Here is a 24,580-nt window from a genome sequence, read left to right on the forward strand (position 1 = left end):
TTTGGTAATTATTCTCAGAAAGGCCAATAATTTTATTGGCTTTGGTGTTGGAAATTTATTAATGAGATTTGGGGTACAAATCTGTGAAGCTGAGGTGGATATGACTGTTGAATCTCATATCCATGTTTCCTACTGAGTAAGGAGAAAATATCACAAACTATAACTATTAGTTGGCTTTGTGGTCTTGGACTAGTGTGCCAGTCTGAGGTTAGGGAAGAGATGGGATCCCAAGCCATTGGCTTTGTATTATATAGTATTGTATTTTTGATGTTGTACTTAAGGGTCAATTACAGTTTCCATTATAAACTTTGTTTTTCAAGGGTTTATAGCTCACCAATTTTCATTTTGGTATGCATGCTGCCTGAATATACAGGCTTTAAAAATAACTTAAATTGGCCAGTGCCATTTTTAGACCTAACCATAAAATATACTTTATATTGGCTTCATTTTTCAATATTTCCAATCTTGAAGTTTATTCTATCTTAAAATGCAAAAACACAGATTTTTCATGCCTTTTAATAATAGTTATACATAAGTTAATTATTAAAGTGGAACAAAAGGTATACTAAATAAAACTTCAAGGTAAAGAACAGAACTATCTCTTTTCTTATCAAAAATGTGTAAATTAATGTAATTTTGTCTTCATTCTCAAAAGTAAATAATGTAATTGCTCAGTATTCTGTAAGCACTGGCTTCATTATATGCCCAATGTTGTGAATGTTACTGTAACAAAAATGAAAGGGCTTCCTTCCTCTATGTGCCAGACATCTTTATTATAATATCCACATGAAAAGATTGTATGTGTACCTGGATTCTAGGTTTCTGTATTTCTAGTGGATTCTAGCCAAATCTACTGGGTTATAACTATGAAGATAGCTATGTTTACTGTAGCAGCACTGAATTTCGAGGCATATAAAGTGAGAGCTCATGTAGTCAAGATTTTGAAAAGCAAAACAAGGCTGTTTAGAGGGTTATGCAACTTATTGGTATCCTGAAAATAGAACAACAGATTCTAGTGTTCTCAATGATTCCAAATCATAAAACATTTTTTTCTCTTTTTTATTATAAGTTAAACTTAATATAGTGGTCCACATTAACTATTTCTGTTTGCTTTCATATTCCCACTCCTTTACCTATTTTGGCCTGATTCCAGTCATTATCACTCTACTAACACTGGTCTTTTCCAAGTCACCAAATACCACCATGTTGGGCCAATGAAAGAACCCTGACTCTCACTGTTTATGTATTTTATCTGTATTCATGAGATTCCTATTTTTTCTTATCTCATCATTTTTTTAATTGTTTTGCCCAACCCAGCATCCACCCTTCTGCTTTCTGTTATCACCTCTAATGTCATGAGTAGTAGTCAGCACAGTTATGGAGAAAGGGGATTTATTGAAGGTTACAGATCTAGGGGAAGTTTCATAGTGGCAGAAGAAGCTAGCAGGCTTTTATAGGTCCAAGTAGAGAAATAGAAGCTCCAACCAATCACCACGCACAAGCTCACTTTTGGAACCTCAGGCTAAGTTTAAGCATTTTGCATATCTTTAGACTAGAATTCCAAATCCACGCCCACACCTTAGGGTTGAACCCTATAGGATCCAACCACAGTGACAACTCCTCTAGCAAGCTGGCTGCAGATCTAAATCACAAACTTTAATAAAATCCTGAATATAATGGGGGCCACCCATTCAAACTACCATATTACTTTTGGAAATGTACAACTGATCTGGTATTTTGCTGGCAGGTGGTAGCTGACACCTCTTATGGAAACTGATGGGATATGGAGGCATTTATTCCCCTAAAACAGAGGTTGTATAAGCAAATTTCAGCCATTTCAGTGCTTTCTTCTAGGGCTTTAAAGTTCCATCAAGTCAAGATGTAGAGCTATTAGAGACAACACTCATGTGCTGGCTATGAGAGCAGACACCTCAAACCCTTCTGCAACATGGATATGACTCAGTACTCTACAGCTCATGTTGTTCACACCTATTTTCCAAATCTGTATCTCCAAATCTGCCCTGTTTCTGTTCCATAGAGATATTCTTAAATAAATTAAATTTATGCTCAAAATTGCCTCTGTTGGGAAGGAATATCTATTCATATAAATTGCCTATTCTATTTTCTTTTTTTATCCCACATTGAAAACTTTTAAAGTTTTCTTCCTTTATTTTATTTATTTATTTGAGAGAGAGGGAAAGAAAGAAAGGCAGATAGAGAGAGAATGGGCATGCCAGGTCCTCTAGCCACTGCAAATGAACTCCAGATATATGCACCACCTTATGCATCTGGTTTATGTGGGTACTGGGGAATTAAACCTCGGTCCTTAGGTTTTGCAGGCAAGTGCCTTAACCACTAAGCCATCTCATCTCTCTAGCCCCACCACTCTATTTTCTAGAGCATGTGTAGGTTTATTGTCCTCTGTCTCTTTAAGCTGTTTTTTTTTTTAAATCAATGTTTTTGAATTGTTATTTATTTATTTATTTATTTGAGAGGGAGGGAGGGAGGGAAGGAGAGAGAGAGAGAATGAATGTGCCAGGGCCTCCAGGCACTGCAAATGAACTCCAGATGCATGTGTTCCTCTTGGGCATCTGGATAACATGGGACCTTGGGAATTGAACCTGGTTCCTTAGGCTTGACAGGCATGTGCCTTCACCACTAAGCAATCTCTCCAGCCCTAATCTGTGTTTATTCTTTAAATATCTAGTAAGTTAAATTCTTCAAGGTACTGTATTTTTAGTTATTCAAATATTTGTAGTACGCATACAGATACTGTTTGGTGTCCTTTCTCATTTTACTCTGCATTATTTATCTAGCTAATAGCAACTACTCTCTTGATCACAACGATTATGATATGGGAATGAACTCCAAACCAATATGATCATTTTGAATCTATCCTCTGGCCTTCATATTCCTGTAAACATCTTATTTGTTAATTTATTTATTCTATAACTATGTGGTGAACTTTTCTTATTCATTAAATGTGTTATAGAATTATAAATATACAAATATATTAACAAGAAGAAAATTGATAAGATTTTTATTTAATAGAAATTTGTCTATTGGATTCCATAATCTTGTAAATTTCATAATGTCATGAAACTTTAGTGGATTTCATAACCTAGTAGATTGCATGGATGGCAAGTAATTCTCTCCATTTGTAAGACTCAAAAGTACTGAATTCTTTATCTTTCTCCCATATCTGTACCAGTGTAGTTAGTTCTTCTACTGGGCTACCTACTTCAATGAAATTATCCAATTGCTTATGTCAGGAACATAAGTAGAGCTTTACCTTTAACTCTCCTCCTAAAAATCAAATAACAAGACATGTTTATAAAACTGCTGCATGATTTGAGCTGGGGAAGAACTGGATCTACATTACCTGTAGGCTTGTGAATCCTAAGCTTTGGGTTCTTCTCCAATTATCAAAGTATTGGAAAAAAATGGACTCAAAAGAAGAGTAAGTTATGGATAATTCATTAAAAGTAGGGTGAAAACAGAGAAGAATGAGCTGATTTTTGTTCCCTCCCAGCCAGGAGAGAAGAAAAAAAAAAAAAAAGCCTGTTCTCATTATCAAGCTACCACCAATCGTGGGCTACAAGAGGGCCTATACCTATTAAATTCTCTATAAAAAAAAGTAAGGGTTATCTAATTTGTCTGGTGCTGACTTACTGTCCCTTGGAGAATCTGCTTCTCTTTTTCAGATAGATGTAGATCCTAAGGAGAGAGCCACCCCATCATACCTCAAAAGGGCCCCAGCTGAAACTAAGAAAAGTTGGCAAAACAAGCAAGGGTGCTGTTTTCTTGGTGAACCAGGTACCAGCACAAGGGTGAAGGAGATCAACACAGAGAAAAGTCAACTCCTACCAAATCAGAGATCCAGAGACCCAGAGACCCCCAACACCTCATCACTGAAGCAGACCAAAAATGAACCCAACATGGCTCAGGGAAATTTTGCCAAAGAAGGGGCAGAAAGAATGCCAGACATGTTGGGTCATGTTATGTAGACATTTATCCTACCCATAACAGTGGGCTAAATCCGGATTGCATGATCCATATACCTCAACAAGGAGGAGCCAAGAGGAGGGGGTAGGTAATGCATGAGCCTAATAATGGTACCAAATTGACTGTATTCACTAAGTACAAAACTAATTAATAATTAAAAAAAAACAGAGATGAATCTCTTTCCCTTGGGAAAAATGTCTCCTGGAAAAATATTATTTTACACAGGGCTCAACTCATGTTGTGAGTCCTCTCCCAGGCTTTGTATTTGAATACTCCAAACTTGTAGAGCTGTTTGGGAAAGCTATATAACCTTTAAGAGATGGAGTCTTCCTGGAGAAGTGGGTTCCTGGGAGTGAGCTTTGAGGTTTCACACCAGGCCCCACTTTCTGTATTATTTCTGTGCTTCCTGGCTGTTCTGCAATGTGATACCAACTTCCCACTCCAGTTTGCTATGCCTTTTCTGTCATAAAGGACTCTATGCTCTGCAACTGAGAGCCAAAATAAACTCTTTCCTTCAAGTAATTACTTCTGGTTAAATATTTGTTCCCACAGAAACAGGAGTATAACTGATATATCCCACTTCCAAGCTTCCTATGAATTCATTAACAAGCCAACTATATACATTGTATAAATAGCTTCACTTTCCTGAGGAACCTTCTCCTCTTAATCCTAGACTGTGATATATTGTTTTTTCTATTCATGAAACATCCTGCTGTTGACAACATTCATCATTACTCTGTATTACTAATTGTCAAATTTTATAGATAGATTTCACTAGATTTTATACTCTGAAAGCAGATATATCCACAGTACAATCAACCTTAGCTAAATAAATGCAGAGGTATCTATCTTAACACTTACATTATCAAATCTCTAATTTCAAACTATAAAATACATCTGTTGCATTTTCAAGACTTTATATTATAGACAGATGACTATTCACAGATACATATATACATCTGAATAATGAGGCTCTTGTGTTTATAAGTTGTATCACATTGTATGAATTGCCAAACAATGAAGTCTGTCAGGCTACAGCTGTGTTTTTTATTCAAACATCAGTCATATAAAATAATATTTTCTTTCTAACTTATTTTTAAATATTTCTATTGATTATTTATTTGAAAGGAAAGAGAGGGATATAGAAAGAATGGGTCCATTAGGTCCTCCTGCCACTGTAAACAAACTCCAAACATATGTGCTCTTTTGTGTACAGGGCTTTACATGAGTATTGGGTAATCAAACACTGTCAGGGTTAGCAGGCAAGCACCTTTAACCACTAAGATATCCAGCCTAACTTAATTTTCATTTATTCACTTTCTTGTATATGTATGAGGAGAGGGAGATAGGGTCCTTTGCCTCTGCACACAAATACCACACACATCACTTTTTTATGTCTTACATGATATGTAGGCATCATGGGAATTGAACCAGGGCTGACGGGTTTTGCAAGGAAGCCACCTGTTAACATTTATTTTGTTTATTTTTATTTATTTATTTAAGAGAGACAGACAGAGGAAAAGGGAGAGAGAGAGAGAGTACAATAGGGCTTCCAGCCACTGCAAACGAAATCCAGATGCATATGCCACTTTGTGTATCTGGCTTATAAGTACTGGGGAATCACACCTCAAACCAAGGTCCTTAGACTTCAGAGGCAAGTACTTAACCACTAAGCCTTTCTCTCACCAGCAACAATACACCTTTAATTGCTGGCCATCTTCATAGCCTACAGCACAATATTTTTCTACATACCCAGTTCATCTTGATACTTATATATGTTTCTGAATATATTTCAAAACCCACTGGGAATGGTTGAATCAAAAGAATAAAAGTTCAGAGTCCCAGAAATGTAATTATATTCCTTACAAAGATCAAGAGCCTATTTGGATTAAGTTATCCTATTCTACCTTAAGATCCATCAAAGGTAACAAGAAGTGATCTTGAGTAAAAACTAGAGACTACTCTTTGTGAACATTCAGTTATGTATCAGAAGTTATTAAATCTAAAGGTACCTGAGTCCTAATATAGCAATATCAGTAATTCACTTTGATCTGGATAGCAATAATCTCAAGAGAAATTCCACTGTAAGTTCTTACTATGTGCCAGCTATTATGCTGATCTTATAGGGGAAAATGTAGAGACATATAAGCCCATAATTGTATAAGATTATCATGGGTATCTGTGGCTAGTCAAGGGTGTCCATCGCCCTTTCAGGGATTTAGCGGGACCAACACTATTTAAATGTTGTTGTTAAGACACTTTGCTTTCTCAATCAATCTTTCTTAGGTATGCAACGAAATTTTCCAGAGGCTACATAAATGGCACATTTGATGGGACAACAAATTTAACAAAGAACAAAATATGAGAAATCAAAAACGAGGGTGTAGCAAAAATGTATAACTTCATCATTCTCAAAAATATATTTTGTTTTATATTTTACTTATGTTTCTGGTGAAAGTATATTCACATATAGAGGCTTTGTAAATATTTTTTTTTAATATTTTTTTTTTTGAGAGCGACAGACACAGAGAGAAAGACAGATAGAGGGAGAGAGAGAATGGGCGTGCCAGGGCTTCCAGCCTCTGCAAACGAACTCCAGACGCATGCGCCCCCATGTGCATCTGGCTAACGTGGGACCTGGGTAACCGAGCCTCGAACCGGGGTCCTTAGGCTTCACAGGCAAGCGCTTAACCACTAAGCCATCTCTCCAGCCCCTTTGTAAATATTTTAAATGTCAGTTTTGATCATATTGATAGAAATAGTACGTAATTACTCCATGCCTGAATCATTTTTTCAGTGTAATGGGATGCTGAGAGACTAAAACATTTGAGAACTCCTGTCACAGACAGTAATTAATCAAAAGAGGAAACAACCTATCATGAATGACATCACTGTGCTCACTGGAGCATGATGCAAACTCAGGTGTGGATGGTGACTAGGTTAATAGCTCCATCCTACTGTTGATCAGCAATCAGCAAGGATCGTCATGCTGGAATCTAGAAAGAACTACATAGCATTACATATGTGCAGATGTAAGCATGAGGCTTTCAGTGAGCATTTAAAAGCTATGCTTTGTATTGCAGAGCCACTGGTCCTTTGTCATATCACTTGAGCTTCTACCTTTGATTATGACAGAGTTTCTCCACTGGATAAGTGGATACAGTGTGGTGAATTTTGGCTGAAATGAGGAGAGTAGTGGAGCTTTAAATTTTGTCCATGCTGTCTAAGGATGCCTTGTTTGAACTATTCACTGTTGCTTGTGTGGCAGGTCAAGAAGTTGTGAAATCAACCTTGTTAAGTAATTGATTGATTTATCAATTCTTGCCTACAATCCAACAGAAAGCATTGCTACATTTGTGGTGACAAACCTTGTTATCTGCTTAAGAAAGTGTTCCTATGAATAAAATATTCATTCCTCCCTCGTTCAATGTAAGAATGGCATCTTCCAACAGCATAGGTCAGTGCGAGTGTCATCAGTACTTTGGGAGAGGATTTTAGGGTGAATATTTTTCTACCTCTTTTATTTATTTTATTTTTGTTATTAGATATGGACATATTTTGTATGTAAACATCACATGTTTGTACCATGATTTCCCTCCTCTCTCCTCCTTTTCTGAAGAGGCCTTTCTCATTGGGGATTGTGGGTCATGCATTATGTGGCAGGGGAAGAGGTAATGTCTCTGTGCAAAATATCCCAACTTGTGGCTCTAACAATCTTTCCACCCCCTCTTCTGCAAAATTTCCCTAGCCATGCTGGGAGCATTTTAAGTCTACTTCAGTGATGGGCACTTAGGACCATCTGGATCTCTGGTTTGGTAGGTGTTTAGTGACTTCAGTATCTTTCTACATCACCCTTGTGCTGATATCAGCTTAATTAAGAACACAGCATTCTTGCTCATTTCCCCATTTCCTCTGTGGTTTCAGCTGGGTTAGAGTGCAGTGCATTGGGTTATTTATCTCCTTAGGTCCAGTTCCCATCTGAAAAAGAGGAGCAGATTCTCCAAAGAAAAGTGAAGCCAGCACCAGTTAAATGGAATGGCCATTATTAATTTAGAGCAAATTAAAAGGGTTTAGACACTCTAATACTCTAAAGTTAGTGGGAACTTAACAATGGAAAGCAGAATCATTTCTGGATATGATTCTGACTTGTTTCCCAGTTCCAGATACAGTCTCCTTTCCACTGAGTGGATCTGTTAGCTAATCCAAGAGCAGTTGGTTACCCATCAAGGCTATGTGTCACTATTGCATTTGTAAGAGCACCACCTCAATTTGTTTGCTTCTGAGTCACTTAGACTTTGAGTTGCTTGGACATATGTTGCCCACTTTCCCCTGGTAACTCATGTAGTGCCTTCCAGCACTAGATGGGCTAATTGTCTGTGGACTGTCACTCCTCTGTATTCCAACCAGGTCTCTCCATAGTCCATGCCAACAGCATTTGGTGTTCAGCAGTAGGGTCTTACCATTAACCTCTGGTGTGTAATCAACTGCTCTGAGAGTAGTCTGTCTTGTTTGTTTTTGGAGATCAACTAGGACTCTCTGATCAATAGCTCATTGTGGGTGCAGACCACATCCTGATACAGGGAATTTCAGGCCAGTGCTAAGGGAAAAGAAAAAAAGAAAAAGCCAGAGAAGAAAGAGAAAACAGGAGAAATTTGAGGTTTGGTTTCATCTCACTTTCTCCAGGGTCCTTTGATTCAGGTGATCCCTCTAAGATCCTCTTGAGGGTTCCACCTTTTTGTTCTGACTTCCAGGACATAGGATTCTATGGTACCAGTTCAATTTGGTTTCAGTTTTGTGTCCCCCAACCTTTTTTCCTTCCCTGAAGCCCTACCATCCCTATTGTCCAAGCCTCAATATACTATTCAGTTATGTCAGGAACTTGGACTGATCCAGGTTAGGAATGGCAGATGACTGGGATCATGTGATGGTTGTCTTTCGGTGATTATGTGAGTTCACTAAAAATGGTATGTTCCAAGTTCAACCATTTTTCAACAAATTTCAACATGTCATTTTTTTTTTAATTTTTATTTATTTATTTATTTGAGAGTGACAGACACAGAGAGAAAGACAGATAGAGGGAGAGAGAGAGAATGGGCGCGCCAGGGCTTCCAGCCTCTGCAAACGAACTCCAGACGCGTGCGCCCCCTTGTGCATCTGGCTAACGTGGGACCTGGGGAACCGAGCCTCGAACCGGGGTCCTTAGGCTTCACAGGCAAGCGCTTAAGCACTAAGCCATCTCTCCAGCCCATCAACATGTCATTTTTATTCCTACTGCTGAGTAGAATTCCATCATGTAGATATAATAAATCTTGGTTATCCATTCATGCAATGTTCGGCACCTGGTTGATTCTAGTTTTTAGCTATTATGAGTTGGGCAGCTATAAACATAATTGAGCAAACATTTCTGAACTGAGATGTGAAGTTTTTAAGGTAATTTGCCAGTAAGGGAATAACAGGGTCTGTTGGTTACTCTATATTCATCCTTTTCAGGAGTCTCCAAATTGATTTCCACAATAGATGTACCAGCTTACATTCCTACCAACAGTGAATGAGTGTTCTTATTTCTCCACAGCCTCACCAACATTTGTTTTCATTTGATTTTGTTAATGTTTGCTATCCTTACCGGGGTAAGGTGGAATCTCATAGTTGTTTTAATTCACATTCCCCTAATGGTTACAGATGTTGAGTATTTTCTTAAGTGTGTGTTAGCATTTGTAATTCTTCCTGTGAGAACTCCCTATTTCATTCTCTGCCCCACTTTTGGAGTGTATTGTTTATTTTATTTTGTTTGTTTAATTTTTTGAGTTCTTTGTAGATTCTAGATATTAGCTTTCTGTCAGTGGTTTGGCTGGAAAAGATTTCTCCCATTCAGTGGGTAATCTATTGGCTCTGCTTATGGTATATTTGTGAAAAAGCTTTTAAGCTTCATGAGATCCCATTGGTTGAAAACTTGTTTAATTTCCTTGGCTACTGGGATTTTGTTCAGGATGTCTTTTCCCATTCCTGTATCATGGAGAGTGCTACCTATTTTTTCTTCCAGTAGTTGAAGAGTTTCAGGTCTTGTATTGAGGCTTTTAATCCATTTGAACTTGATTTTTGTATATGGCAAAATGAGTGGGTCTAATTTCACTTTTCTATATATGGTCATATAATTTGTCCAACACTATTTCTTGGAGATACTATCTTTTCTCCAGTGTACATTATTGGTACCTTTGTCAAAGATCAATCAGCTGTAGTTGCTTGCCCTAAGGTCTGGGTCTTCAATTCTGTTCCACTGGTCTGTTTCTGTTTTTATTCTAATACCATGCTCTTTTTGTCACTATGGCTTTGTAATATAGCTTCAGATCAGGTATGTTGATACTACCAGAGGTGTTTATTTTGCTGAGGACATGTTTGGATGACCAAGGCCTTCTGCCATTCCATATGAATTTTGAGATCATTTTTTCAGTTTCTGTGGAGAATGGTGCTGGATTTTTTTTTTTTTTTTGGTAGGGTCTTAGTGTAGCTCAGGCTGACCTGGAATTCACCATGTAGTCTCAGGGTGGCCTCAAACTCACAGTGATCCTCCTACCTCTGCTTCCCTAGTGCTGGAGTTATAGGCATACACTACCATGCCTGGCTCAGTGCTGGCATTTTTATCGGTATTATATTAAATTTGTATATTGCTTCTGGTCGAATTGCCATTTTCATAATATTAATTCTACTGCTCCAGGAGCATGGGAGGTCTTTTCATCTTCTCAAGCCCTTTATTTTTTTTCTTGAGTGTGTTTATGTTTTCATTATATAGTTCTTTCACATCCTTTGTTAGTGTTATTACAAGGTTTTTCAGGACAGGGTCTCACTCTATCACCAGGCTGACCTGGAATTCAGTTCCCTTTTTAGTGTCTCATTGATTTTCCAGACTTTAGGAGCACATCCGTAACCGCCTGCTTTCCCATTGCCACTCTTCACTGAATGCTAAAGGAACACTTTGTTACTTCATACATTGAGACAGGAATATCTTGAGGACTAACACACCATTTATAACAGTGCAGTTTACAATAGCACTTCCTCCAGAAAGACGGTGTCTTTCTCAGAAAGAGAAGGATGGTTTCTGCACCCAATTTACTTCCACAACTATAAGCAACACCCTTGTTTCTTGTCAATAGAAAGATTAAATAGAGCAGTAATCATAATATATAAAGATATTTCTGTGCCTAGAGAACAACCCCAAAAATAATTCACTCAAAGAGCTTGTGTGAGTTAAGAATGGCAGGAAGGCACACGCAGGGGACTTTGGTAAAGACCCATCCACAACTACCACTGTTCAAATAAAGTCAGAGAAGCCACCTGAACTGGGATGTAACTACAGAGCTGTAGATTTTGGGGGCTCTTTTCTTACTCTTTATAGGACACTATAGATTCTGTTAACTGAAAAATAATTATTTAATTTTAATATTAAAATGATTATCAATACAAAAATCAATAAAACCTCCTAAGAACAATGAAATTTTCAAAGAAAATTTCCTCTATCCTCAACCACTCCAATAATAATATCAATACAATGGAAAAAAAATAGGAAATTATGAGTCCTGAGCTCTCTCCATAGTAGGGGTGAAACCCTCATGCAAAGAAACATTGGGTATTTATGGATAACCTGGTAATGTAGTGATGTGTGTGTCCCGTAGGCCATATCTCAACAAGTTTTGAGCATCGCTGGTATTGTTTTTGCTCACAAGAAAAAGCATACCTGTGTTATAATGTAACATAGTTATATATTTTCCAGTGTTTTTTAGGCTTTGTGATTAAAAACAGAATAGTTATTTCTAAGGAAAAGTCTCAAAATGATCAGAACATAAACTTCATAAGTAAAAATATGCAGGAGACTCATTTTTGCTTCAGAGCAGAGTACTCATGTACTTTATCTTTGAAGGCATCTTTCATGAGGGTTGAACTAAACAGTGAGAGATTCAAGGGATAAAGAGGGGATCATTTTGTTCTTCAGAAAAAATAAACAAAAAACTCTTTAGAATAGTGTCTAGCATACACGCATGTGCGTGATCACACACACACACATAAAACAATAGTTGAACTGCAACTGAATCCTTATTAGGAAGGGTGTGCTAGGAGAAAGGGAAAAATTATAAAGACAAGGACTCATCTGAATGGCTCTGTTTAAGGGGTTTACACCAAGGAGACTGCTTAAGTTATCTTGAAAACTGGTAAGTTGCCCTGCTTGGCTGAGTCTGAATTGAGTGTTCCTAAAGTAACATTTCACAAGTAGGGATGCCCTTCTATTTCACACTGCTCTTTCTGGAAATAGCGATACCATTTAGCAATATTTCATATCAAGAAAATTACATTGTAGAAATATTGTAGTCTTAGTGCTTCATTAAAATTATAAAAAGCTAAATCCCTGTTTTGTTGAACACAAGAAATGAATAGTAAATATTGATTTAGAATGAATGCAAACATTTCCCTAGGAGTGGATAATTACTGCCTTCCTATGCACAACACTTACATTTGAAGAAGCACTTCACTTACTTTGTCATGCGGTATACATTCCTTAGTACATTTTAAATTATACGTTGTCCTGGACAGTGTCTGCTCTGTAATTTCTTGTGTCTCTACACCAGAGTCAGTATGTAATTTTAAACTAGCAAAGTTTCTGCCAACTTGGAGAGTAAGTTTAACTCTTTCCCTGTGCTGGGTTCATGAGTCCTTGCATGAAGAGATTTGGAAATCTATAAGATGAATGATCTTAGGCCCTGACCATTTATTCTTTTCTTTCAAAGTAACATAAATGCCGCTAGCAACTGGCCACAGATTTATAAATGTGATACTAAACTAAATGCAGTACAAAAGGTATGCACCTATGCAAGCTTACAGCATATCTAAAAGACATGAAATAAATCATTAAAATCATGAATCATGAATGAATTAAAACTGGCTTGAATCTGTGACATGGAAAGGTTAAAAAAGGGACCATCATTCCTTAGAATATATCTTTGGTTGAACTTTTGATTATCCTAGTATTACTCTCTGTCAGGATGTTTGCAACATAGTTCTGACTAAATTACAGAAAGGAATATGTTTTAATCATTTTAATATCACACAGGTAAATAGTGATCTAATTTACTGTTTATAAATATAGAAATAGTAAATAGTACAAAGTTATTGAGGATCAAATATATCATGATAGGCATCATTTTACCCATAAAATTGCCCTTCATAATGTAATTTGTACAAGTTTATGAAATAACCTCATAGGAGATGGAACAAAATAAATGAAGAAATACAAGTTAAAGAGGTCCTGTATTTGGAGTGAAGTTAAGATGCAGAAGATAAAGAAGGTAGCAGGATGATTTGTGAGCCAGTGCATAGCATTACAACTGCTGAGCACAAGTTCTCACCTTCCAGGATTATGATTATGGCTCATTTGCTTCCTCTGGCATCAATCTGTACACAGCTTTCAATCTCATAGAGATATTAAAAGTTCATAGTAAAGGAATGATAGATCTGAGAGAAGTAATAAAATATGCACCAAGGAAGAGAGAATAAGGATTTATTTATTTTTACTTACTTATTTATTTATTTTTGTGGTTCAAGTAGCAGCTCATAGCATCCATGATGTTCCGTTAGGTTGAAAACTTGGCCCCTCATTGGCTAATTTTACATGAACATGCCTGGGTATGAACTGTCTGGGGATGTCATTACAAATACCATTCTCATGACCTTATTCCAGAGAATCTGATCCAGTGAGTCTGGAATGGAGCCCAGGAGACTTTTTTTTTTTTATGCACTACATAATTTTTATGGTTAACTTAGTTAAGCACTATTCTAGATTTTCATCTTATCCCTTCTCAAAGTTGATCTTGCTTTTCATTCAGTGTGAGTAGTATTTCCAATTGAACTAAAACAGAGAAAAAGAGTGAAAGCTACTTCAGCCTTCTCAGTGAGAAATATTCTCAATAAATGAGGTATTGTTAAGTATGAAAGCATGACAGCTATTAATTTGTGTAGCAGTTACCCTCTCACTGCTAGGATAAAGCACCAGCAAAGCAGCAGTCTATGGAAGGCAGGAATTTATTTCTAGTTTGTATTTTCAAGGAAAAGTTTCATCATGGTAGAGAAAGCATGGTAGGAGCAGCCAGCCAGGCATCACATCACCAAAAAGGAACAAGGGTGAGTTGAGTGCAATAAGTGGCATTGTGATGTGTAATACAAGGCATACCCAGCAACATGCCTCCTCCAATAAGGCTCTACCTCCCAAAGACTCCACAAACTTCACAAATAGCACCACCCAATGGCTATTAAATATTCAAACTCATGAGGCTGGAAGGGACGTTTTACATTCAAACCACCATTTTTTTTTAAGTCAAAGTAAAACTAATTCACACCTAACTTGTTTCTTGATGAGATTGCTTTTAAATAAAGAGTCAAGGAGCCTATTTTTATTTTTATATTTTAACATATGTTTATTTATTTATTATTTATTTATATGTGTATGTAGGCATACAATGGCTTCTTGCCACTACAAAGGAATACTCAATACTTATGCCACTTTTTGCATTTGGCTTATGTTGACAGTTGGGCAATTGAACCCTAACCAAATGCTTTATAAGCAAAAAGTTTTAACAACTGATCAACCTTCCCAACTCCTTGATGAAACTTTAGATAGAGGTATGTTTTAAAGAACAAGAAGGTACTGAGTTCCTTGGGTCTTGACTGAAAAGAATGTGGCCACAGCACACAGAAATAAAATTGAGAAGAGACTTTGTGGTTCTGGATAGTACCTGTGTCACAAACAACTTTCAATTCTCTTTAGAAGTATACCAATGTCAATAGTTGTCAGAGAACAACTTTATCTGCAAAGTACTCTGTATGGTCTGCTAATCTTATTTTCTAATCTCTAATTCAATCTCCAAGGTAACTTGAGGACAAAAGGAGCTGCTAAAGTTACTCACATTGGGACCTTTGCTTGTCTCAGATGAAGTTATGATAGACACTGGGCAAGAAGTAGTTATTAGAAAACAGATCTCATAGCAGACAGATTGGAGGAGCAAGAAAACCTATCTAACCAGAAGGAAGAAGCCTTGTTACTCTAGTCCAAAAGAATACAGGCCATGCTGAGGAACCTTGACCACTGTATGCTGCTCCTCTTTCCCCTTTGTTGAGTGTTTATTTCAGTGACTTTATTTCACCTTTCTTGTTTTGTAATCTATAGTGGGTGTCATTGTAAATACCATGTAGCATTCAACAAGTTGACAATGAAATTTACTTATTTGCACCAAATATCAGAAACAAAAACAATTATATCCCTCAGTAATCCTGAAGCTGGCTCTGAGATACAATAAACTGATGAGATTTAGCTCTGGATTTTTCTTCTTCTGAAAAAGTAAATATGCTTATAGTAAGTAAAATGGTGCCATTATTTTAATATATTTTTTTAATTTTTTCGTTCATTTTTACTTATTTGAGAGCAACAGACAGAGAGAAAAAGAGGCAGAGAGAGAGAGAGAGAGAGAGAGAGAGAGAGAGAGAGAGAGAGAGAGAGAGAGAGAGAAAGGGTGCGCCAGGGCCTCTAGCCACTGCAAACAAACTCCAGACACATGTGCCCCCTTGTGCATCTGGCTAACATGAGTTCTGGGGAATTGAGCCTCAAACCAGGGTCCTTAGGCTTCACAGGCAAGTGCTTAACCCCTAAGCCATCTCTCCAACCCGGTGCCATTACTTTATATAAGGGCACTACAAAAATTTTCCTGTGTAAGGAAGAGAACTTGTAGAAGAAATAAAAAAGCAGGGTACAAGAGTAGCTTGTCTGTGTACATCAATGGCAAGTATATGGGGTAACATCATGCCTTCATTATGGGAACTGTCTCTATACCACATCATTTTGGTATGTGCTCTCTCAAAATGCTATCTGTAGGATCTTCTATGCACGAAGGAATATTTGCTATCATGTGAAGACAGCTTGCTAAAAATTCATTTATCATAAAGTTAGTCCTAGATAGGGAAAGCAAAGAGCTAGAGTGTGTGGGATGGGAAGGAAGAGGAAAGGAGGGAGAAGAAGTTACAGGGAGAAGCAATGAGGGAAGGGAGAAGTGGAACAAGGTGACAGAGTTCTCTACTTCATAGATTTCCTAAAAGCAGGAGAAAAGTGAAGAAAATTGAGTTGATTTCAATCACTTTCACTTGAAAGATGTTTAATTAATACAAACTTAAAATACCTTTTGATTCAAGTTTTATAATAGTTTTAGAAAAGTGGAGTTAAATAAGAAAATTATTGTTGTTGATAAGCTGTTTGAATCAGTGAGAAAGATTATTCTACCGATAATAAGAAAGCTAATTTAAATTTACCACAGTAAACAAATAGGAAATATCCTCCTAATGAGGTAAATACCAAATAACAATAATAACTAACATTTATTGGATTTCTGTTATGTGACAACCAATATGGACTATGAATGAAATATTCATATTAACTTTGGCCATCCCCTAAACAACCAACTTCAAAAGTAGTTGTATGACTTAAGTCATTACACAGATGGGAATACTGAGGCTTGTACAAGGTAAACAACTTTCCTAAAGTTACAGAACCAGCTGCATTGGAACCTACCACACTCTTTGTCCTCATTCACCCATGCTCTATCCACAGTGATCAATTGTACAACAATTCCAAAATAAGAATGACTGTTGGGCACTGCCAGGCACAGGCTGGACTCTTCAGGAGAGGGGCCTGAGCTGTCAGGCATGGCTAAGGACTCCCAAGCTATAAGAAGGCCCCTCCCTCTCCAAGCCCAGCACACCTGAACTTGGGTTCTGCCCATAGCCCCGTAACCTTTGGCCAGTTACTTAGGAAACTCCTTATCAGCCTTCACACAGCCCATCCCACTGAGATCCTAGATCACTTGACCCCCTTGCCATTGCCTAAGTGCTAGAAAGAATGTCTGTAGGCATAGGCTAGCAACATTTAAACCCACCAATCCCCTTAGGGGCCTCCTCCCCACCCTCAGATGCTTATAAACCCATTTCCCTGACAATACCCTGAGAGAGCTGTTCACACCAAAACTCCTCCCAAAAGTCTACTTTCGCTTGCTCACCCACTGTAGCAGACAGCTTCAGGTTCACTGAGATGAACTTCCAGACCAGGTACAGTAATGGAGGAAGGGATATTTATTGAAGCCTACAGATCCAGGGGAAGTTCCATAATAGCAGAAGAAGCTGGCCTGTGAACAGGCCCAAGCAGAGAGAGAGAGAGAGAGAGAAGCACAAGCCTAAAAGCCAAAAGCCACAGCACACTTCAGGAACTCCAGCTAGGCACACTTTGCATATCTTTAGACTGAAATCTGAAACCCACCATCTTAAGATCCTTAAGATCCATCCAGTGATACTGCCTCGAGCCAGGTGTCTGCAGATGCAAACTATGAACAAATAAACAACTGAATATATCAGGGGCCATCCATTCTATTCAAACACCACACCCACCCAGGTTGCCTGGAGGGGGTGGATGACCACGGCTGACCACCAGAGCAAGAACCCAGGAACCCACAAATGATATTCTTAGATTTGTCTCTAACCAAGTCTAGAATGAGGAAAAAGTAAAAGTGATTTTTTTTTCTTTTTTGCTTTCCCAGCAATATCTTCTAGTTGCTGTATTAGTCAGAAAATTGCTTTCTCTTAGCAAGCATTGTGAGAATTCTGCTTAAATACTACAGATAGCAATTCTACAAGTACAAATCTAGCTAGAAATATACCCCAAACTCTAAAGCAGCAGAAAGAGTGTATTGTTAAAATCCACTTCATGATTTATTTTTGAATTTCCTAACTCTTTCAGTGATGCATACAGGGTTAGTAACTAACTTTCCTGGTTGTCACTCCACCGTTGGTTCACTCACCCTTTTTCAGTCCTTAGAGCTGACACCATTTCAGATATCTGAGCATTCAGAGGAATGTTAATTCTGCAAATAGCGTTCTTAATATGAAGGATAAAGCATGAAATTGGTGGGGGAAGTTTTACAAATACCAGGAAAATATCCATGATTATTCAGCTGGTAATATACCTTCCCTTTGGCTATTAGGACATATTTGAGTATGTATTAAAATGATCACTAGATTTCCTTAACCTCCTTTACCTCAAAATTTGATTAGCTTTCAGAACAAAGGAGTCACAAGATAAAAATACAAGATAGGGCAGATTAGAAATGAAAAGTAATCCAGCCCCAAGCCAGTTTCTTGCTCTAAATTCCAGAAGAGAGCAAAATCACCATGCCTGAGGAAGATGTGGTACACAGAGAAAGTCTCCCAGGATAATCAGAGGATAGGATTCCAACTGTTTCCCTGTACAGAACTGTTTAGTTTCTCACAGCAATGAGTTAGAATAAAAGGTGGATCCCACAATCAAGCTGGCAGAAGTCATGCTCCCTACCTGGATACTCACAAATTGTAAATCACAACTTTATAAGGATTTAACTTTTCCCCTTCCAAAATAATCAAAAGTTGTGGCAAGGGGGCCACTAATCATGACAAAAATATACTGCAAATTCTTTCTTTTGGTGCCAAGTCCAATAAGTTCTTTGAGTGAAATTAAATGCGTGATCTTATTCCAAACCACAATTTCCCTTGGGGATGTACAGATCTCAAGTGGGGGCTGAAAGGCCAGTTGTATCAAAGCCCAGGGTTACACCCGCTTTTGCAAAGTTTCTCCTCTCCCTTTAAGTACTGCTTGTAGTACAACTGGCTCCAGCCAAGGCTTTCTAGCTTTATAGTCAAATCAGTGTCCTCATACATTCCAGATTCTGCCTCTATAAAGTGGATTTTACTTTCTCTCAGTTTCTCACTGTTTTTGCTTAAAAGAATCTCAATGAACTCAAGGGAAGGAAAGAAGGGAATGTGTGTGTGTGTGTGTGTGTGTGTGTGTGTAGTACTGTTAGGTCATAAGCAATCACTGTCTTCATGCCTTAGCTGTGCAACATCACAGGAATTAGAAATGGAAAAGGCCCATTAGGTCATCTTGCAAGCCCTGTGCCAACACAGCATGATTCCCTGTAGTACATTATCTCTTCTGAGATTTTTTAATATGTTTGAAGGGTAGCCAATAATACTATCATTTTATGTTATTTCTTTTTGTATATTGTTCTGCATAGGGTACAGCAATCAATTTCTACTGATGTTTTAGAGTGACATCTTTAAGGACAGTTTTGAGTGCCCATGAGGAATTCAAATAACATTAATGCTATCCAACAACTATGTTGCATAAGTTCAACATGGAAACATGGATACACCCTTAAAAGGTTTTAGAGAGCCAACATATCCCAGGAATGTAAATGTAATGTGTGTGTGTGTGTGTGTGTGTGTGTGTATGCGCGCGCGCGCGCGTGCATGCACGCACATGTGTAGTTCCATGTCTAGTGTATTATGCCACAAAGATAGCTGTTGGGTAATATATGTTGTCAATGTAAAATGCATATGAATGGCCATTATGACCTCAGGTTGTTTTCTTTCGAAAAATATGTGCCAAGTGCTGTATAAATCATGAAAATGTGCAAAGTAGTTAAGGTCATCATTCTCACAATTTTCTTATCTTTCATAAGAAACACATTTTATTTTATTTTACTTTATTTTATTTTATTTGCAATGGGAGAGAGAGAAGGAGAGAGAAAGAGAGAGAGAGAGTGGGTGTACCAGAGTCTCTTGTCACTGCAAATGAACACATGCCACTTTGTGGACCTGGTTTTACATGGGTAGTGAGGAACTGAACCCAGACTCTCAAGCTTTGCAAACAAGTTCTTTTAACCACTGAACCATCGATCCAGCCCAAGAAACACAGTTTAAATATCAACTTACATAAGAAAGTATTTCATTTTAGGACATCCCTTCATCAGAAAACTGTCCTTATTTTGTTTTCTAATATAATGAATTACTTCAGTTTACTCTTTGTATGTCCAGTCTAAATATCTCTATCTATTGGACCACTAGTTTTATCTTTTACATAAAAAATGTTAAACTAAAATAGGGTAGAGCATATAAAATGATCATATGAGTGTGTTATTCACTGGTTACCATCTTAAAATATTGTCCTTGAAGATGATTTTAAGAAATAATATTATCATTCTCTCTCTCTTTTTTTTTTTTTTTTTTGAGGTAGGATCTTGCTCTAGTCCAAGCTGGTCTGGAATTCACTATGTAGTCTCAGGCTGCCCTCAAACTCACAGCAATCCTTCTACCTCTGCTTCCCAAGTGCTGGGATTAAGGGCATGCACCACCAATAGCATCTTAAGTCATGATCATAATCAACTCAGATAAAATCACTTTACATAATATTTGTCCAGGTCTATGCTAAGATATATTTTTTATTTTTATACTTTTAATCAATTGGCTTATTCTTGATATATGGTAGAAGAAAAATACGTTACACATTAAGAAATCAAATACTTCAGTAGTAAAGAGTATAAGGCATGGATCACTAGGGTTTAAAGCCTCAGTATTGCCTTGAAGGGATGTGTGACTATGGGTACGACTAGGTAACTGCTATGTCAATTTGGTTAAGTTGGCTATGTTTCACCATATGTAAGACTTTGTGGAGTTTAACACTGAGTTAATATTTAACAAGCAGAAAGAAAGTCAAAGCAAAGCTAATTAAAGGTAACGTGAAGCTTGCTTCCCACATAATTTTTTGAGTTTATTTTGGATTTTGTGTAAAATGTTGTACTATTATGATCCCCTCTCCCCAATGCCAGTCCTGCTGAGGGTCTTCCTTGGTGGGTATTGGTATTCACTGTGGGACCAAGCAGTCTTAGTCAGGTGAGCAGTTTATGGTTATTATCATCCATCTTGAAGCTCCTACAATCTTTCTGCCTCCTCTTCTGAAATGTTCACTGAGCCTTGAAAAGCAAGATCAGGATCTGATTTAGTGTCAAATTCTCTGTAGCCTCTGAATCTCTATTTTCATTGGGTTTGCGTGACCACATGGTCTGTCTCACTGGAACTCATTTCCAGGCTAGCTGTGAGGGCAGATGAGGTGGTGGTGTCCCATCTTGCAGTAGGCAGTAAGATCTCTATTTTTTATGTGTTAATATATCCTGGTTCACTCTAATATTGTCCACCTTCTGGAAGATAAAAAATGTTCCTCCACCAAAGTCCCACATAGAATTTTTTAACATACTCTATATATCAATAAGATCAATATTGCCATATCGTTTCTTGGAATGCTAAACTATTGTACTCAAAAATTTTCTCCCTGAGCTGGAGAGATGGCTTAGCTAGCTAGCAGTAAAGCCATTTTTCTGCAAAGTCAAAGGACCCCCGTTATATTCCCCAGGACCAATGTAAACCAGATTCACAAGTGGTGCATGCATCTGGAATTTGTTTGCAGTGGCTGGAGGCCCTGGCATACCCATTCTCTCTTTCCCTCTCTCTTACTGTTCTCTCTCTCTCTCTTTCTCAAATAAATAAATAAAAATAAATTTAAAAAATTACACTACACCACATTGGAAATTTTTTAAAAATTTTCTTTCTATCACTTGAAACTATTCTGCAAGTTTGTATTTACTATTTCTTTTGTCTATCACAGAGACAACAAAAATCACAAAAAATGTTGAAAGGCTATTCAGGCAATATATATATATATATATATATATATATATATATATATATATATATATTTCCAACAATGAACATATGAAACTCAGCTTCAGTAAAACAATGACCAAAGACATTTTTGTAAGTGCATAGATAAATATTCCATAGAAGAGATAATAAGATCCCTTATAATTGACAACTTTTTATATGTGTATCTCTTGAGAAAGAATCATGCCTCTATCTAGGCATTTAATTCCACTGACATTCAACTCCATTGATTCCAATCTTGACTCAGGATGCCACTTACACAAGAAAAACCCTCTTCTTTGTCTCCTTTTTGCATTTGTATGTGTGTGTCATATGTGCAGGGGCATGCACGTGCGTGCGTGCGCGCGCGCGCGCACACACACACACACACACACACACTTTGTGTGTAATAGGTATAAAAGTGCTGATTGAATTTTGGAATCAAGCACAAGATTCTTTTAAATCTAGATTTAGCTGCTAACCTGTTGAACAGCCTCAGGAAAAGTTAAGCTTCTTAAGCTTTAATGCTTACATGGAAAAAGTGATTAATGCTACAACTCATTTAAGTTTGAGAGTTAAATAAGAATTTTCCTTCAAGTACAGCACATAGTAGGCACTAATACCTTCCCAGTTTTTTTTTTTTTAATTTTATATTCCAAGGGTCACTATAGGTTATTTATAACATAACCATTAATTTAAAGATGAATGCTACAATGGAAATGACATAAAAAAATAAAATAAATGAGCAGAGATTAAGGATGGTCTTTGCAAAAGTCTTTGTTACCAGGTAAAATTCTGCTTATAAAAGTAGTAATCAGTAAGTTATATAATCCTGTTCAAGAAAATGAACCCAATTTATCCTATAAGTAAATACATATATAATAGAATTGGCTTTACTCTATATACTTAAATTACACAATAAAATTGGCAAACTTCAGAAGAAAAATTGTTTCAGCTCCAAAATCCATCTGGGCTGTGATACCTGTGGTAATACAACTATGATACTTGCCCTTGGTAGGCTGAGACACTAGGACTCCCCAGGCTTCATAGTAACTGTTCAAACATAAACAAACACAAATATCCACCAGGCTCCATAGGGAAAATATGGCTTGTTCTTCCTTTTGAAAAGTGTTCTTTTCTTGACACTTCCTTGGTATTTTCCCTTGCTACCTTTCCCTGAGCACTGTGTGTAAGGGGGATGCCACATTTAAACATTAACAATAAAGCTTATTAACTTCATTGTTGTGATAATAATCACTTACTGCAGGTGCTGCAGCCAAGTTCACATTGCTGGTAGAAATCACCCAACCAAGAGCAGCTTGTGGGAAAAAGAGGATTATTTTGATTTACAAGCTTGAGGGGAAGCTCCACGATGACAGGGGGAAACAATGGCATGAGCAGAGGGTGGACATCACCCTTGTGTCCACATGAGGCGGACAACAGGAACAGGAGAGTATGCCAAACAGTGGCAAGGGGACACTGAATATAATACCAATAAGCCCATCTTGGAGGTGTTAATTCCCAAATCTCCAACAGCTGGGAACCTAGCATTCAGAACACCTACGTTTATGAGGGACACCTGAATCAAATGACCGCATTCTGCCCTTGGCCCTCATAAACTGAACCATATATGATTTAAAATAAAATGCATTCATCCAACTTTAAAAGTCCTCATAGTTTTGTTTATCAATTCCAATGTTGTTCAAGCATCCCCATAATCCAAGGTCTTTTAACTGAGCCATAATACCAAACAAACAAACAAACAAACAAATAAATAAATAAATAAATAAATTCCCCCAAAACCATAATGACACAGAGTAAACATTCACACTGCAAAAGATGGCATCAGGCATAGTAAAGAAATATTCAACCAATACAAGATTTAAAACAATCAGGGAAACATCAAACTCTGTAGCCTCAAGTCCAAAAACTCTAGTCAGTGACAAATCTCCAAGTCTGATAATTCTAGCTAGCAACAATTCTCTGGAGTTCCAATTCTGCCCCTCCAGCTAGGCTACTCATACTCCTGGAAAACTACACCAAGCCATCAGGTCTCCTTGGCAGCCCTTTCATGGTCCCCGCATCTCCACTGGGTCACCATTGCAATCCATGGTTCATCCACGTGGCCCCATGTGGTCCCCATGCAGGCATCCAGCCAACTTGCTTCACACTGCCCTTGCCATTTCCAATACACAAGACCGCTTTGCAAACTCAATGACCCTCTCTTTCTTGTATATTTTGTACTCCACAATATCAGGTAGGGTGCCAATTTGTTAATCCAGTGGGGAATAAAGCAGACTTTGATGAACTGGACACTTTTTGAGTGCTCAGGCCCCTTCACAAGAATCTACATTCTTCCTATTGCCCCAATGCAGGTCAGCTGGCCCAATTTCAAAGGTTGTAACATCTCAAACAATTTTTAGGTGAACAGGCAGTAGTTTAAACCCAAAGATTTCAGTTATTTTCTGTGCCATGTCCCTCTGTTCTTTCTCACCCTCATAAGCCAAACCTCACAGTCCATAGTTCTTACTGCATGCAGATCTTTCTACTCTGACCAGTATAGTCCATCAAGCTGTACTTACAGCACTGCAAGGTGTCTCTTAGGCCAAGGTTTCAAATCCTTCCACATTCTTCTTGAAAATCATCTCCAAAAGTCCAAAGACACACAATTAGGTGTCTAGCAGCAATCCCACTCCTAGGTACCACTTTACTGTTGCTGCCAAGTTCACATTGCTGATAGATATCAACCAACCAAGAGCAGATTGCAGCCAAAAAAGGTTAATTTTGGCTTACAGGCTCAAAGGGAAGTTCCACAATGGCAGAGAAAAATAATGGCATAAGCAGAGGGTGGACATCACCCCCTGGTCCACATAAGGTCGATAACAGGAACAAAAGAGTATGCCAAACAGTGTCAAGGGGACACTGGCTATAATACCCATAAGCCTGCCCCCAACAATAACACTGCCTCTGTAAGGGTTCAAGAATTGCT

The sequence above is a fragment of the Jaculus jaculus genome, chromosome 4 (assembly GCF_020740685.1).
Source record: "Jaculus jaculus isolate mJacJac1 chromosome 4, mJacJac1.mat.Y.cur, whole genome shotgun sequence".
Taxonomy (NCBI): Eukaryota; Metazoa; Chordata; class Mammalia; order Rodentia; family Dipodidae; genus Jaculus; species Jaculus jaculus.